This window comes from Elaeis guineensis, chromosome 4 (assembly GCF_000442705.2).
Source record: "Elaeis guineensis isolate ETL-2024a chromosome 4, EG11, whole genome shotgun sequence".
Classification (NCBI taxonomy): domain Eukaryota; kingdom Viridiplantae; phylum Streptophyta; class Magnoliopsida; order Arecales; family Arecaceae; genus Elaeis; species Elaeis guineensis.
The window spans coordinates 25,553,957-25,569,915 of record NC_025996.2 but is presented as its reverse complement, the minus strand read 5'-3'; positions in this window follow the sequence as shown (position 1 = coordinate 25,569,915).

The window sequence follows — 15,959 nt, the reverse complement described above, 5'->3', positions numbered from 1 at the left end:
ATACATATATAATACACATATATATACATATATTATTATCATATATATATATGTATACTATATATACATACACATATATATATATATAATATATATATATATATATATATATTATATTATACACATATATATACATGTATACATATATACATATATATATATATACATATATACAAATATATTAGATTGGGCTCCAGTTGATCGGATCCTAATCCATATCTGGTCGTATTCCCCTCCATTGGATTGGTGCGCATCTCAAAGTGGGCTTTAAAGTGCTAACAGTGTTGTTTAGGAGCTGTTTGCTGACGTGGTGGGTTTAAAAAAAAAAAACTCATGTTTTTGAATGGGCACAACATAAAGCCACCTCTTCCTCCTGTCTCATCTCCTTTCTCTCCCTTTCATCCTTCTTCTCTCTCCAATCCTTCCACCAGCCATCTATCTTGTCTTCTCTCTCTTCGACCACCATCCTCTCTTTTTCTCTCTCTCTGACCACCTTTCTCTCTTCTTCTATATATATACATATATACATATATATACATGCATATATATACACACACATATATATACATATATACATATGTATATAGACTGGGCTCCGGTTGATTGGATCCTAATCCATATCTGATCGTATTCCCCTCTATTAGATTGGCACGCATCTCAAGGTAGGCTTTAAAGTGCTAACAGTGCTGTTTAGGAGCTGTTTGGCTAATGTGGTGAGGTTTAAAAAAAAAACTCATGCTTTTGAATGGGACACGACGTAAAGCCGCCTCTTCCTCCTGTCTCATCTCCTTTCTCTCCCTTTCACCCTTCTTCTCTCTCCAAACCTCTCCGCCAGCCATCTATCTTGTCTTCTCTCTCTCCGACCACCATCCTCTCTTTTTCTCTTTCTCTGACCACCTTTCTATCTTCTTCTCTCTCTTCGACCATCATCCTCTCTTTTCTCTCTCTCTAACCATCGTCCGACCATCATCTTCTCTTCTTCTCTCTCTCCGACCACTGTGCTCTCTTCTTCTCTCTCTTCGACCACCGTTATCATCTCCTTCGAACCTCTCCAACGCCCCCATGGCTACCACCATTCTCTCTTCTTCTTTCTCTCCGACCACTATCATCATCTCCTCTAAGCCCCCCACTATCCTCTCTTCTTCTCTCCCCCCGACCAAGGTCCATGTCTTGTCCGAAAGCCACTCTCCCCCCATGGCCACCACCGACCATCTCTTCTTTTTTCTCTCCGACCACCGTCCATATCTCCTCTGAAAGCTTCGAAGGCTACAGAACTCTTCCCTCTATTTCTCCTTAGAAGAAACTCTCCCAAATGAAGCTCTTCCCTCTCTCTCACCACCAAAATAAATTTCTTTCTCTCTCCCCCTCAGTTTGTCATCGGAAGAAACTTCTTCCCTATCTGGGTCCTGTAGTTGGGTGATCCAAAGATTCTCCCTAGATAAAGATAAATAGAAGAAGATAAACACTAAGTCCTATTGAAATAAACACAAACATAATAGGATAAACAGAAATACCAAATAATAAACACAAACTTATGGAGAATAAATCCAGAGTAAACACAAACTATCCTAGGATAAACACAAATATTGCCACAAAATAAATAGAAACTCGATATAATAAATGCGCAAAATCTGAGACGATAAACACAAATGGATCAAAATAAATACAAACTTAGAGCCCAACACTTAGGTCATCCTAGGGTCTTCCTAGGATAAACAACGAGAGAGGAGAATAAATACTAAATCTTACAAAAATAAACATAAATTATCGAAGGATAAATATAAACTCCAAATAATAAACATAAACAGGCTCAGGATAAACACAAACTGTCCAGATTGCTCTTTGCCTTTCATGAACCCATGGCAGGATAAACACAATATACTCCAAAATAAACACAAACTCCGTATAATAAATAAAAAATATAAATAATAAATATAAACTCTGGGATGATAAATAAAAATTATCCAAGATAAACATAAACTCGAGATTTAAAAGTTTAGTGATCCAAGGATCCATCTAGGATAAATAACAAGCAGAGAGGATGAACACTAAGTCCTGTGAAAATAAATATAAAATATCATAGTATAAATATAAATTCTACATAACAAACATAAATGATTCAGGATAAACACAAATTGCCCAAGTTGCTCTCTGCCTTTTATGAATCCTGTTGGGTATAAAACACCCACAGCCGAAGTCCTCAGCAGAATCGGCTCTGGGAGGTCCGCCCGGACTCCTACGGGAGCCGGACTTCGTCCTCAACTCCAACAGCTGCAGACAGACTCCGTCCGGACTCCTACGGGAGCCGGACTCCACCAACAACTACAATCGCAAGTGGACTCCGCTCGGACTCCTACGGGAGCCGGACTCCGTCCTCAACATCGACCACTGGTAAATCCCGTCCGGACTCCTACGGGAGCCGGACCTCTCCTTTGGCTTTAGTTGCAGGGAAACTCCGCCCGGACTCCTACGGGAGCCGGACTTCATCCTCGACTCCAACGGCTGCAGACAAACTTCGTCCGGACTCCTACGGGAGCCAGACTCCGCCGACAACTTCGACCTCAAACAGACTCCGCCCGAAATCCTACGGGAGCTGGGCTTCGTCCTCAGCGTCAACTGCTGGTAAGCTCCGTCCGGACTCCTACGGGAGCCAGATTTCACCTTTAACTTTGATTGCAGGAAGACTCCGCCCAGACTCCTACGGGAGCCGGGCTTCGTCCTCGACTCCAACGGCTGCAGACAAACTTCGTCCGGACTCCTACGGGAGCCGGACTCCGCCGACAACTTCGACCTCAAGTAGACTCCGCCCGGACTCCTACGGGAGCCGGGCGTCGTCCTCAGCGTCAACTGCTGGTAAGCCCCATCCGGACTCCTACGGGAGCCGGATTTCACCTTTAACTTTGATTGCAGGAAGACTCCGCCCGGACTCCTACGGGAGCCGGGCTTCGTCCTTGACTCCAACGGCTGCAGACAGGCTTCGTCCGGACTCCTACGGGAGCTGGACTCCGCCGACAACTTCGACCTCAAGTAGACTCCGCCCGGACTCCTACGGGAGCCGGGCTTCGTCCTCAGCATCAACCGCTGGTAAGCCCCATCCGGACTCCTACGGGAGCCGGATTTCATCTTTAACTTCGACCGCAGGAAGACTCCGCCCGGACTCCTACGGGAGCCGGGCTCTGTCCTCGACTCCACACAGACTTCGTCCGGACTCCTACGGGAGCCGGACTCCGCATCTGATTTTGATTGCAGGAGATTCCACTCGGACTCCCACGGGAGCCGGGCTCCACCCACTACCCCAACCGCAAGGAGGACTGCGCCCGGACCCCAACGTGAGGCCAGACTCCGACCGCTGTCGAGCTTCAGCCGACAGATCTGCACTCCCAGGCCACAATCACGATCACGATTCTGCTACACTTCCTACGGTGGATTCCGTGCAGCTCCATCACTCCCTGACAGGTCGCAGTAACGATCGCAGCACTGCTCCACTCCCTACGACGGATCCCACGCGGCTCCATTACTACCTGATAGGCCACGATAAACGATAGCGATCCTGCTCCACCTCCTGCAACGGATACCGCGTGATTCTGCCATCCGCTGGCAAGTCACGACAACAAACGCCGCCCCTCTTCACGCGGCAGACTCCACGTGGCACGCCCTAGTGATAGCCACGGGTCCACTCTACTACTCTTCGCAGCAAACTCCGCCTGACCCAGGGCAGCCCACTGCCAGACGGTTACAGATATCGCTATCAATCTGTTACCTCCCCCGCCTATAAAAAGGGAGACCCAGATACGTTATTCCATAAGCTCATTTTTCATCTCAAAACTCTGCTAAATTCTCCGTTCGAGCACTCCATTCTTGTTGAGGCAGAGAACTAACTTGAGCGTCGGAGGGTCTTGCCGGAGCAACCCCACCTCCGGTTTAGACTTCCTTTGCAGGTCCTGACGGTGACCGCGGCTTCCCCGACTCCAGTTTCTCCGGCGCAAGCAGATTTTTGCACCAATAGGATTGGCGCTAGAGGAAGGGGCTGAACCTTCACAGTACCCTTGTTCTTAAAGGAGCGTTCAACGGAGCCGCCTCTGATTATTTCCTCCGACATCCACTCCTTGTTTCCCCCCCGTGGGATCCACACTCGATGCCTCCACGCAAGGCATCCACGCGACGGTCCACGACCAGATCTCAGGCTCCGGTCTCCCCTCCTGTTTCTCAACCTCCTCCTCCTCCTCCTCCGACGGCGACGGTCGGCGCGGAGCAGTTTGACTTGCTGGCGCAGCAGGTCAGAGGCCTCGTCGAAGCTGTGCAAGCAATGCAGCAGCAGCAGCCGCAGGTGTCAGCGCACCCGGAAAGGGCATCTCCGGAATGCCAGAACCCGACGGCGGGGCGGGCCACCTGGGCCAGCCGCCCCATCCTTCCCGAAAAATAAACCCGAGGGTAGAGAGCCCTCAATCGGACCACGACTCCACCCCTGGAAGATCCCTGCCCCCGTTCTGCCAGAGGACCCTCGAGACTCGAAGTCGAGAGGATTTCCGGGACCGGAGGCTCCAGGAGATGAACCGACGGATTGAAGAACTTCGCCATGCGCCTCCCGCTTACGGTGAGGATATTTGTACTGACCCTCCCTTCTCCCAAATGATCATGCAGGAACCGATCCCGCCAAACTTCAAGCTTCCCCAGTTCGAAAGCTACGACGGGACTTCGGACCCGGTGGATCATCTGGAGGCCTTCCGGACGATGATGCTGCTTCACAGTGCTCCTGATGCCATCTTATGCCGGGCTTTCCCATCTACTTTGAAGGGAGCAGCGAGGAACTGGTACTCGACTTTGAAATCGGGTACCATCTTTTCCTTCGATCAAATGAGCCATCAATTTGTGGCCCATTTTGTCAGCAGCCGGCGCCCCCGAAAGGGTTCGGAGTCCCTCATCAATATCAAGCAGAGGGAAGGAGAGTCCATATGGGCCTACATCAACCGCTTCAACATTGCGGCGTTGGAGGTCCGGAACTTGGACCAATCAGTTGCCATGGCCGCCCTGAAGGGCGGCCTTCAGAAGAATGATCTTTTGTTCTCCCTGGAGAAGAAGTATCTCAGGAATTTCGCTGATTTACTGGCTCGGGCTGAGGGATACGCCTGAGCGGAAGAAGCCTTCAAGATGAAGGATGAAGAGACGGCGAGGGAGCGGCAAGCGGGAGATTCGAGTAAACCCGCAGTTGAGAAAAGGCCAAAGGAAGCCCGGCTGTGCTCTCGATCCTCTCCCGGGCATAAGCGCGCCCATACTCCACCCCGGGCGCGCAGGCAGAGAAGCCCGGAACGCGAGGTTTGGCGGGGTTCCCCACCAGGAAGATTCTGCAGCTACGCCCCTCTCAACGTCTCGAAGGCCCAGGTACTGATGGAGGTCAGGGAACAGCTCTCTAGGCCGGAGAGGATGCGCACACACCCCGGGAAGCGCAACCCCAACAAATTTTGCCTCTACCACCGCGACCACAGCCACGACACAGAGGAATGCATCCAGCTCCAGGATGAGATCGAGGAGCTCATTCGGCGAGGTTGACTCGACAGATTCATCCGCCGCAGGCCTGAGGGTAGAGGAGACCGGCCAAGAGCCCTTCCACAGCCTGAACCGCCGAGAAGGGAGGAGCAACCCGGGGACCGGCCTCCCATCGGGACCATCGACTCCATCACCGGAGGGCCTCAAGGAGGAACGTGCCACCCGCGACCGTGGAGCTCGAAAAATCTGTAAATGTATCACTTACGATTTCGCCTTGAATCTAATTTTCTTTCTACTTAACGTGCTCTTCCCACCTGGCGTGGATTTATTATGACTGGATACGACCCCTCCGAACACTTAAAACAGAGTTATGTCAGGAATAGGAGGAGAACCTCGTCCTGACATAGGCAAAGTCAAAGGCCCGGTTCTTTTAGACCGGATGGGGGGAGAGGCCTTACAACGCCCTAATGTGCCCCCACAGCCATGTCAGGAACAGGAGGAGAACCTCGTCCTGACATGAGCAAAGTCAAAGGCCCGGTTCTTTTAGACCGAATGGGGGGAGAGGCCTTACAACGCCCTAATGTGCCCCTACAGCCATGTCAGGAACAGGAGGAGAACCTCGTCCTGACATGAGCAAAGTCAAAGGCCCGATTCTTTTAGACCAGATGGGGGGAGAGGCCTTACAACGCCCTAATGTGCCCCCACAGCCATGTCAGGAACAGGAGGAGAACCTCGTCCTGACATGAGCAAAGTCAAAGGCCCAATTCTTTTAGACCGGATGGGGGGAGAGGCCTTATAACGCCCTAACGCGCCCCCACAGCCAAGCCGGGAACGGGAGGAGAACCTTGCCCTGGCTCAAGTAAAGGGGAAGGCCCGGACTCCTATGGGAGCCGGGTTCCATCCACGGCGCCAAGAAAGACTTCACCCGAACTCCTACGGGGGCCGGGTTCCGTCCACAACGCCAAGGAAGACTTCACCCGGACTCCTACGGGAGTCGGATTCCGTCCACGACGCCAAGGAAGACTTCACCCGGACTCCTACGGGAGCCGGGTTCCATCCACGACGCCAAGGAAGACTTCACCCAGACTCCTACGGGAGCCTGGTTCCATCCACGACACCAAGGAAGACTTCACCCGGACTCCTACGGGAGCCGGGTTCCATCCACCACGCCAAGGAAGACTTCACCCGGACTCCTAAGGGAGCCGGGCTCCGTCCACAACGCCAAGAAAGACTTCACCCGGACTCCTACGGGAGCCGGATTCTGTCCACCACGCCAAGGAAGACTTCACCCGGACTCCTACGGGAGCCGGGTTCCATCCACGACGCCAAGGAAGACTTCACCCGGACTCCTACGGGAGCCGGGTTCCGTCCACAACGCCAAGAAAAGACTTCACCCGGACTCCTACAGGAGCCTGGTTCCGTCCACAACGCCAAGGAAGACTTCACTCGGACTCTTACGGGAGCCGGGTTCCATCCACGATGCCAAAGAAGACTTCATCCAGACTCCTACGGGAGCCGGGTTCCATCCACGATGCCAAGGAAGACTTCACCCGGACTCCTACGGGAGTCGGATTCCGTCCACGATGCCAAGGAAGACTTCAACCGGACTCCTACGGGAGTCGGGCTCCATCCACGACTTCTGCAGCAAGGGTTAATGGTGGCGAAACCCGGCCGCCTAACAAGATCAAATGAAAGGAAAAAGCCCCCCCCAAACGACGTCTACATCAGGCAAGTCAAATGACAAGAAAGGTCCAGCAGACAGCAATATTAGTGCAACGCGCGGACGAGGTAACACAAAATGCTCTTTTTATTCCATTTTCGATATACACACTACAAAGCCAGGAAGGCCAAGGAAAGAAGGGCAAAACGATAAAAAGGAAGTAACTACATGACAAGACAGAAAGACAAAAAGAGCTCTAAGGAGGCCCTGCTCGCTCCGACCTAGAGTTATCTATTCCGTCCCTCAACCAAGACTGCCTCAGATTCTCGATTTCTTCTTCTAGCTCTTTCCTCTTCCGCAGCGCGTCCTGGAGCGCCCGACGAAGTTGCTGGCTCTCAGCCTCCGCCTCTCGACGCCTCTTCCTCAAAACTTCGGACTCCGCCTCCGCGTCCGCGATGGCCCGCCGCTCGAGTGCCAGTTGGATCTTCACTTATTGCAGCTCGGCTGTCTTTTCCCCAAGGGAGACAGAAATCCCCTCAAAGGTGCCCCTTAGGGCTTGAAGCTCTTCAGAATCTTGGGCGGAAGTAAGCTGTGCCCTGCTAGCCAGCTGTCTCTGGAGACGGACGACTTCATCGGCTGCCGTCCTGAATCTCCCTTTGTATTCTTCCACCTGCCTGCGCCAGCTAGCCCGTTGCACGTCGTGGCCCACCTCGGCATCCTGAAGCTGCTGCTGAAGGTCGGAAACCTTCTGCGACCACCTCTGGTCATCGTCGACTCGAGCCAAGAGCCGGGATGAATTTCCTTCCAGCTGGCCGATCTTTCCCTTCGCAGCTGACAGTTCCACCTTGAGGGCGCTGATCCTGGCGGTCTGGGCCCAAATCCGGTCGCTGGAGCTCTTCTTGCATTCCTCGAGCTCCTTTGCGAAGTTCGCCTTCCTCCGGCTATACTCCATGATCCCCTTCACATGGAGACTCCGAAAGTGGGCGGCCTCAGCGGCGGCTTCAGAGTGACCTTCTCTCGATTTGCGGAGCTCGGCTTCCATCTTCTTTAACTTCTTCGTCAGGTGAAGGACCTCCTTTTTCAACCGCTGGATCGTCGATTTCAGCGGGACCCCCAAGGGCAGGGGGAGTGCTTCTGCAGGACACTGACATCGGAAGGTAAAGACGTCAAAGAATATTCATTGCAGGAAGAAAAACAGAGAGAAGGAGGGAAGAGGAAAGAGAAGCCGTTTGCAACAAGAAATTCAACTTTATTGATTGAATAGTTTTTAAAGACAAACGGAAAAAAAAAATCGCGATGAAGTGAAGGTACAAGATCGGAGGTCTCAGACCTCAGGGGTGGGGGGTGGAGAACTCAGCGCGGGGGCTGCGACAGCAGTGGCGGCTGACGAGGGACCGGCCTCGTCTTCAGACTCCTCGCCAAGGAAGCCGAGGTTGAGCTCGGAGAATTTTCTGGCTACCTTCTCTTGGCAGAGCTCGAACCCCTTGATGAACGCTTCCTGGCCGAATTGGACATTCAGGTCCCTCATCTCCACGGAGGTCTTGAATTCCTCCACCGCAAGGGCTCTGGCCTCCGAGACCAGGACCGGAGTTTGCTCGACCAAGTGGGCAACCTCGGCCTCCGCCTTCCTCGCCGATTCCTCCAAGATCTGCCTCTCCTCCTCCCGAGCTTGCTTCTCCATTTCCAGGGCCTCCTGGAGGGCGGCTACTTCAGCCGTCTTCGCTTGGAGGCGAGCAACCTCGGTCTGGCAGCGTTCCTCCGTCTGGAGGATGTCTCTCCTCGCACGGCTCACCGCCTCGATATAGGTGAAGAGCTGGTGCCCAATCTGCAAGGGCGGCTGGAGAATGAGAACAAAGGCCAAGTAGCTGTGTAAATAAAGATCCACGTACCTCAAGGAAGGACCCCAAAGAGTCCCAAGCCCGCTGCTCAGGGTCGGCGTGGTCGATCCTCTCCACGATGTCAGACAGAATGCAGCCGTCGATCAGCCGCCTGATCAGGTCCCTGTCATTGAAGGGATTCTCCGACCCCTCCTCGGAGCAGAGGGACTCGTCTGCAGTAGTTCGGTGGCTACTTGCCCTGCGGGCCACCGATTTCCTCCTCCCTGCGGCGGGCGCCTCCGCGGAGCGAACCCCCAGAGCGGGGGCCCCAGTCGGCGGGCTCCTTGAGGAGGCCCGGGGAGCCACTGGCTCGGCGTCCGAGGGAATGTCGATGGCCGGGGCCACCTGGACGGGCGCAGCCAAGTTCGTCTCCTCCGCCCTGGCCCTCTTCGTCGATCCGGAGGTCGCAGCGCCCTTTCTCTTATGAGCCCTCATGTCCCTGGCGAGCAACCGCGCTGCTTCGGCATCCATTCCTAAAAAAGAGAAGAAAAAGGAGAAAAAGAAGCAACACCAATCAATCAAGAATCAGAAGTCAAAAAAAAAAAAAAGAAAAGAGAGAAAAGAAGGAAAGAAGAAAGAGAGAGAGAAGGAAGAAGAGGTAAAGAGAAGAAGAAAAGAAAGGCAAGAAAAGAAAAGATAAGATGAATACTCGCTGGATCCTGAGGACTCAGGCCGATATTGAAAAGAAACTGCTCCCTCAGAAGATTGGGAAGGGAAGGAGCGGAATAAGCTAGAAGCTTCTGGGCGGCCTGGAGGTCGTCCTCCCCCAGGCTGGGAGCCCGGCGGATAGAATCCCTCAGAGATCCCCAAGGGGGCAGGCCCAGTCTCAGGGTCGGGCAGTGGACGAAGAGAAATTTTCCCTTCCAATTGTGGATCGAAGAAGGGGCACCTTTCAGCAACCCCTTCTTACCGAACTGGGGGGAAAAGTACCACCAGTCCTTCGCCGAAGGATGGCGCTTGAAGGTATAGAAGTGCCTAAACAAGGAGAGGGATGGTTGGACCTCAACTATGTGGCAGAGGGAGAGAAATCCTATCAAGAACCTAAAAGAATTCGGGGCCACGGAAGCCAAGGAGATGTCTAGGAAGCGAAAGAGGGCAACGACAAAGGAAGGAAGCGAAAGCCGGAGTCCGGCACGGAACGCTTCCTGGTATAAACAGAAGCGACCGGGTGGGGGAGTGCTGGCCCGGTCAGAAGGGCCTGGCAGCTCTAAGTCGTACTCCGGAGGGACTCCATACTGAATCCTTATCAGAAGGAGTTCCTCCGAGGTCAAGAAACACGGAATGGTGCCCGACGCGAAAATCAGGCGGGGCCCAGCCGCAGATGCAGGTTCGTCTACAGAGACGGGGACCTGGGGGTTTGAGGCAGAAGAGCTCTCAGAACTGCAGGGAGCAGAAGAGCCAGAGGACATCTTGAGTAGTTTCGAAGGGGGGCTCTAAAGGACCCTAAGAAGACGGACAGAAGGGAAAACAAGAGACCACAGACTAACTCGGAGGGATGCAAGAAAAATAATGACAGAAAAGAAGTCCCTAGGTGGTGAGAAGAAGGTTGGCGGTGCTGGAACTAACCTATATCACTCTGAGGGACCTGAGGGACGAAAACAGGAGATGCCTACGGCTCGAGAAGATGCTCACTGAAACAGGGCTCTCGAAGAGAAGGCAGACGCTGGTGAGAACTCAGGAACGGAGTAGGACGCCTAAAGGTGGGAGGATGGATTTAAATAGACCCTGGGATCCGACGCCATAATGATCACGAATCCCCCCAGGCCAGTCCGCATCTGACACGTGTCCCACTCCCCCTGGCAGGCAGCTAAAAGCGGCTGACGGTTGGCAGGATCATAATTGCGCCGTACCTAAGCCAGTGTACCTACGGAAATTTCGAAGCGTCCCCTCATACCGCTCCAATTCGAAAAGACTCCGTCATGCGCACATTTAATGCCAAAATATCTGGGGGCGGCAGTGCGCAGGATTCGAAGGGACGGCTTCGGCTGTGCCCATCTCTCTCTCTGTACTTCCTTCGTTTGAAATTCAAACTCGGAAGTAGGGGAACTGGTGTTGGGTATAAAACACCCACAGCCGAAGTCCTCAGCAGAATCGGCTCCGGGAGGTCCGCCCGGACTCCTATGGGAGCCGGGCTTCGTCCTCAACTCCAACAGCTGCAGACAGACTCCGTCCGGACTCCTACGGGAGCCGGACTCCGCCAACAACTACAATCGCAAGTGGACTCCGCTCGGACTCCTACGGGAGCCGGACTCCGTCCTCAACATCGACCGCTGGTAAATCCCGTCCGGACTCCTACGGGAGCCGGACCTCTCCTTTGGCTTTAGTTGCAGGGAAACTCCGCCCGGACTCCTACGGGAGCCGGGCTTCGTCCTCGACTCCAACGGCTGCAGACAAACTTCGTCCGGACTCCTACGGGAGCCAGACTCCGCCGACAACTTCGACCTCAAGCAGACTCCGCCCGGACTCCTACGGGAGCCGGGCTTCGTCCTCAGCGTCAACTGCTGGTAAGCCCCGTCCGGACTCCTACGGGAGCCGGATTTCACCTTTAACTTTGATTGCAGGAAGACTCCGCCCGGACTTCTACGGGAGCCGGGCTTCGTCCTCGACTCCAACGGCTGCAGACAAACTTCGTCCGGACTCCTACGGGAGCCGGGCTTCGTCCTCAGCGTCAACTGCTGGTAAGCCCCATCCGGACTCCTACGGGAGCCGGATTTCACCTTTAACTTTGATTGCAGGAAGACTCCGCCCGGACTCCTACAGGAGCCGGGCTTCGTCCTCGACTCCAACGGCTGCAGACAGGCTTCGTCCGGACTCCTACAGGAGCCGGACTCCACCGACAACTTCGACCTCAAGTAGACTCCGCCCGGACTCCTATGGGAGCCGGGCTTTGTCCTCAGCGTCAACTGCTGGTAAGCCCCATCCGGACTCCTACGGGAGCCGGATTTCATCTTTAACTTCGACCGCAGGAAGACTCCGCCCGGACTCCTACGGGAGCCGGGCTCCGTCCTCGACTCCACACAGACTTCGTCTGGACTCCTACGGGAGCCGGACTCCGCATCTGATTTTGATTGCAGGGGATTCCACCCGGACTCCCACGGGAGCCGGGCTCCACCCACTACCCCAACCGCAAGGAGGACTCCGCCCGGACCCCAACGTGGGGCCAGACTCCGACCGCTGCCGAGCTTCAGCCGACAGATCTGCACTCCCAGGCCACAATCACGATCACGATTCTGCTACACTTCCTGCGGCGGATTCCGCGCAGCTCCACCACTCCCTGACAGGCCGCAGTAACGATCGCAGCACTGCTCCACTCCCTACGATGGATCCCACGCGGCTCCATTACTACCTGACAGGCCACGATAAACGGCCGCGATCCTGCTCCACCTCCTGCAACGGATACCGCGCGATTCTTCCATCCGCTGGCAAGTCACGACAACAAACGCCGCCCCTCTTCACGCGGCAGACTCCACGTGGCACGCCCTAGTGATAGCCACGGGTCCACTCCACTACTCTTCGCAGCAAACTCCGCCTGATCCTGGGCAGCCCACTGCCAGACGGTTACAGATATCGCTATCAATCCGTTACCTCCCCCGCCTATAAAAAGGGAGACGCAGATACGTTATTCCATAAGCTCATTTCTCATCTCAAAACTCTGCTAAATTCTCCGTTAGAGCACTTCATTCTTGTTGAGGCAGAGAACTGACTTGAGCGTCGGAGGGTCTTGCCGGAGCAACCCCACCTCCGGTTTAGACTTCCTTTGCAGGTCCCGACGGCAACCGCGGCTTCCCCGACTCCAGCTTCTCCGGCGCAAGCAGATTTTTGCACCAACAAATCCATTGCAGGATAAACATAAAATACTTTAGAATAAACACAAATCTTGTATAATAAACAGAAACTGTCCATAATAAACATAAACTTGGAGATAATAAATAAAAATTATTCAAGGCAAATAGAAACTACCCATGGGATGATCTGAGTTTGTATTTATTCTGGATAATTTATGTTTATCGTCTTCGAATTTATGTTTATTATTCATAATTTTTATTTATTATATAAAATTTATATTTATTCTGGAGTACTTTATGTTTATCCTACCATGGGTTCATGAAAGACAGAGAGTAACTTGGACAATTTATGTTTATCCTGAATCTGTTTATGTTTATTATTTGGAGTTTGTGCTTATCCTCCAATAATTTGTATTATTTTTACAAGACTTAGTGTTTATCCTCTTCTCTTATTGTTTATCCTATGCGGGCCTTAGAATGACTTAAGTGTTGGGCTCCGAGTTTGTATTTATTTTGGATCATTTTTGTTTATCACCTCAGACTTTGTGTTTATTATATCGAGTTTTTATTTATTTTATGATGTTTGTGTTTATCCTGAGATAGTTTGTGTTTACTCTAGATATATGTATATTTATTATTTAGAGTTTGTATTTATTCTCAGATAGTTTATGTTTATTTCAGCTGGAGTTAGGTGAGTTTGTGTTTATTTCAATCAAAAATTAATTTATACCTTTTTCTCGTTCTCTATTATAGGAGAACATAAATTCACCTAATAGAGTAAACTCAAATTTTTAAATGAATAAGATTAAAACTCAGAATATTATCCACCCAACTTGTGGACCCTCTCTTTGTGTTTAACCTAGAAGGACCATTGGATCACCCAACTTGTGGATCCCGAGTTTGTATTTATCCTATGATGTTTGTACTTATTTCAGTAGAGTTTTTATTTATTATGCATAATTTATGTTTATTATATGGCTTTTGTATTTATTCTTGGATAGTTTGTGTTTATCCTATAATGGGTTCATAAGAGACAGAGAGCAACATGTAGCGGTTTGTGTTTATTCTCCATCAGTTTATGTTTATTATTTGATGTGTCATTTATCCTATTATGTTTTGTGTTTATTTCAGCAAAACTTAATATTTATCCTCCTCTCTCTATCTTTATCCGGACAGGACCTTTGGATCACCCAACTACAGGACCCCGACAGAGAAGAAGTTTCTTCTAATGACAAATGGAGGGAGAGAGCGGAAGAAATCTATTTTGGCAGCAAGAGAGAGGGAAGAGTTTCATTTGGGACAGTTTTTTTCGAGGAGAAACATAAGAAAGATTCTTGAGGCCTTCGAAGCTTTCAAAGGAGATATGGACGGTGGCCGAAGAGAAAAAAGAAGAGAAGGTTGCTGGTGGCCAGGGGGGCTTTTGGACAAGATGTGGACCTTGGCTGGAGGGAGAGAAGAAGAGAGGATGGTGGTTGTGGGTGGGGGGTTCAGAGGAGACGATGATGGTGGCCGGAGAGAAAGAAGAAGAGAGGATAGCGGTGGCCGCAGGGGGGTGGGGAGGTTCGGAGGAGATGATGACGATCGTCAGAGAGAGAGTAGAAGAGAGGACGATAGCCAAAGAGAGAAGAAGAGAGGATAGTGGTTGGACAGTGGTCGGAGAGAGAGAAAAAGAGAGAATGATGGCTGGAGAGAGAGAAGAAGAGAGGAAGGTGGTCGGAGAGAGAGAAGACAAGAAAAATGGCTGGTGGAGGGGTTTGGAGAGAGAAGGGTGAAAGGGAGAGAGAGGAGAAGAGACGGGAGGAAGAGATGGCTTTACATCGCATCCTATTCAAAAGTGTGAGTTTTTTTTCAAAAAACTCCGCCATGTCAGCCAAACAGCTCCCAAATAGCACCGTTAGCACTTTAAAGTCCACTTTGAGATGCGCACCAATCCAATGGAAGGGAATACGACCTGATATGGATTGGGATCCGATCAACTGGAGCCCAATTTTTATATTTATATATATATTTATATATATATATATATACATATATATATATATATATATAAAATAAAGAATCATATATCCAACATAAAGTCAAAAATTATTATATATGATACAAAATATATATACAGATGATCATATAAAGGGATCCTTACCTCTATCGATTTCCGACATAAGTATAGCGATTGATCAACTCTTCGGTTTACAAACTTAGAGACAAGATATTCCGCTCGACATCTTCTTATACAAATAGTTGTCTCTGTATAATCAAGTCCAAATATAAAAATCATAGATAATCAAGGATAATGGACAAATTACGACAAGTGACCATAACACACCATTGATCCACCCAAGGTCAACCAATTGATTTAGGTTTGCCTCAAAATCTAAACTGTCCATTAGTCTGGAAGATATCTAGAGAGAGAACTAGTGGAGAGAGAATGTACAGAGTAAAGAGAAAAGGGGATTTTCTTTTTTTGGCCAGCCACCTCCCATGATGGTGAGCCTCGATAGTGACCCATAATGGTTGCAGATCTTAATGGCTCTGGCCCTTGATAACTTGAGCATGGCCGGCAATAGCGGCGATCCGATGGAACAAAAGAAGAAAAAAATAGGAGGAAGGCTCTATTCATCCACAAATCTGATGACTTCTAATGGCAATCAGATTGTCAACAATGATCAAGAGACCTAGGGATAAGGATGGAAGTGAGAAGAGAGTTAGTTATCTTACTCTGATGAGAAAATCAATGGTGACTCATCAAAAGATCTCAATAGAAAATCGAACAATCTTCATTAGATTTCACCAATGTTGATCAAGGATTGGAGGCAAGGTGCTTAGAAAAAGAAGAATACTTTTTATGGTTGGAAACTAGAACTCCAATGAATCCAAGACTCTTGATCCAGACTGAACTCGGAGAGAGGAGGCGGAAACCATTGGGAGTCCTCTTCCGCTATCGAAAACTAGAGTACGTGGGTTTCAACTTTTTTATTTTTTTTTTTCTGTATATATGCTTTAAAAATCATGCTGGAAAAAAAAAAAAGAAAGAAACACTGTTTTGGATGATCCAAGAACGGGTCCTTACAAGAGTAGATGCTCGGCAGGGAACATGGAAGAACACAGTGAACTCATGTGCTCGAGGATCAGTAATAAATATGCTCGTGTATCAAC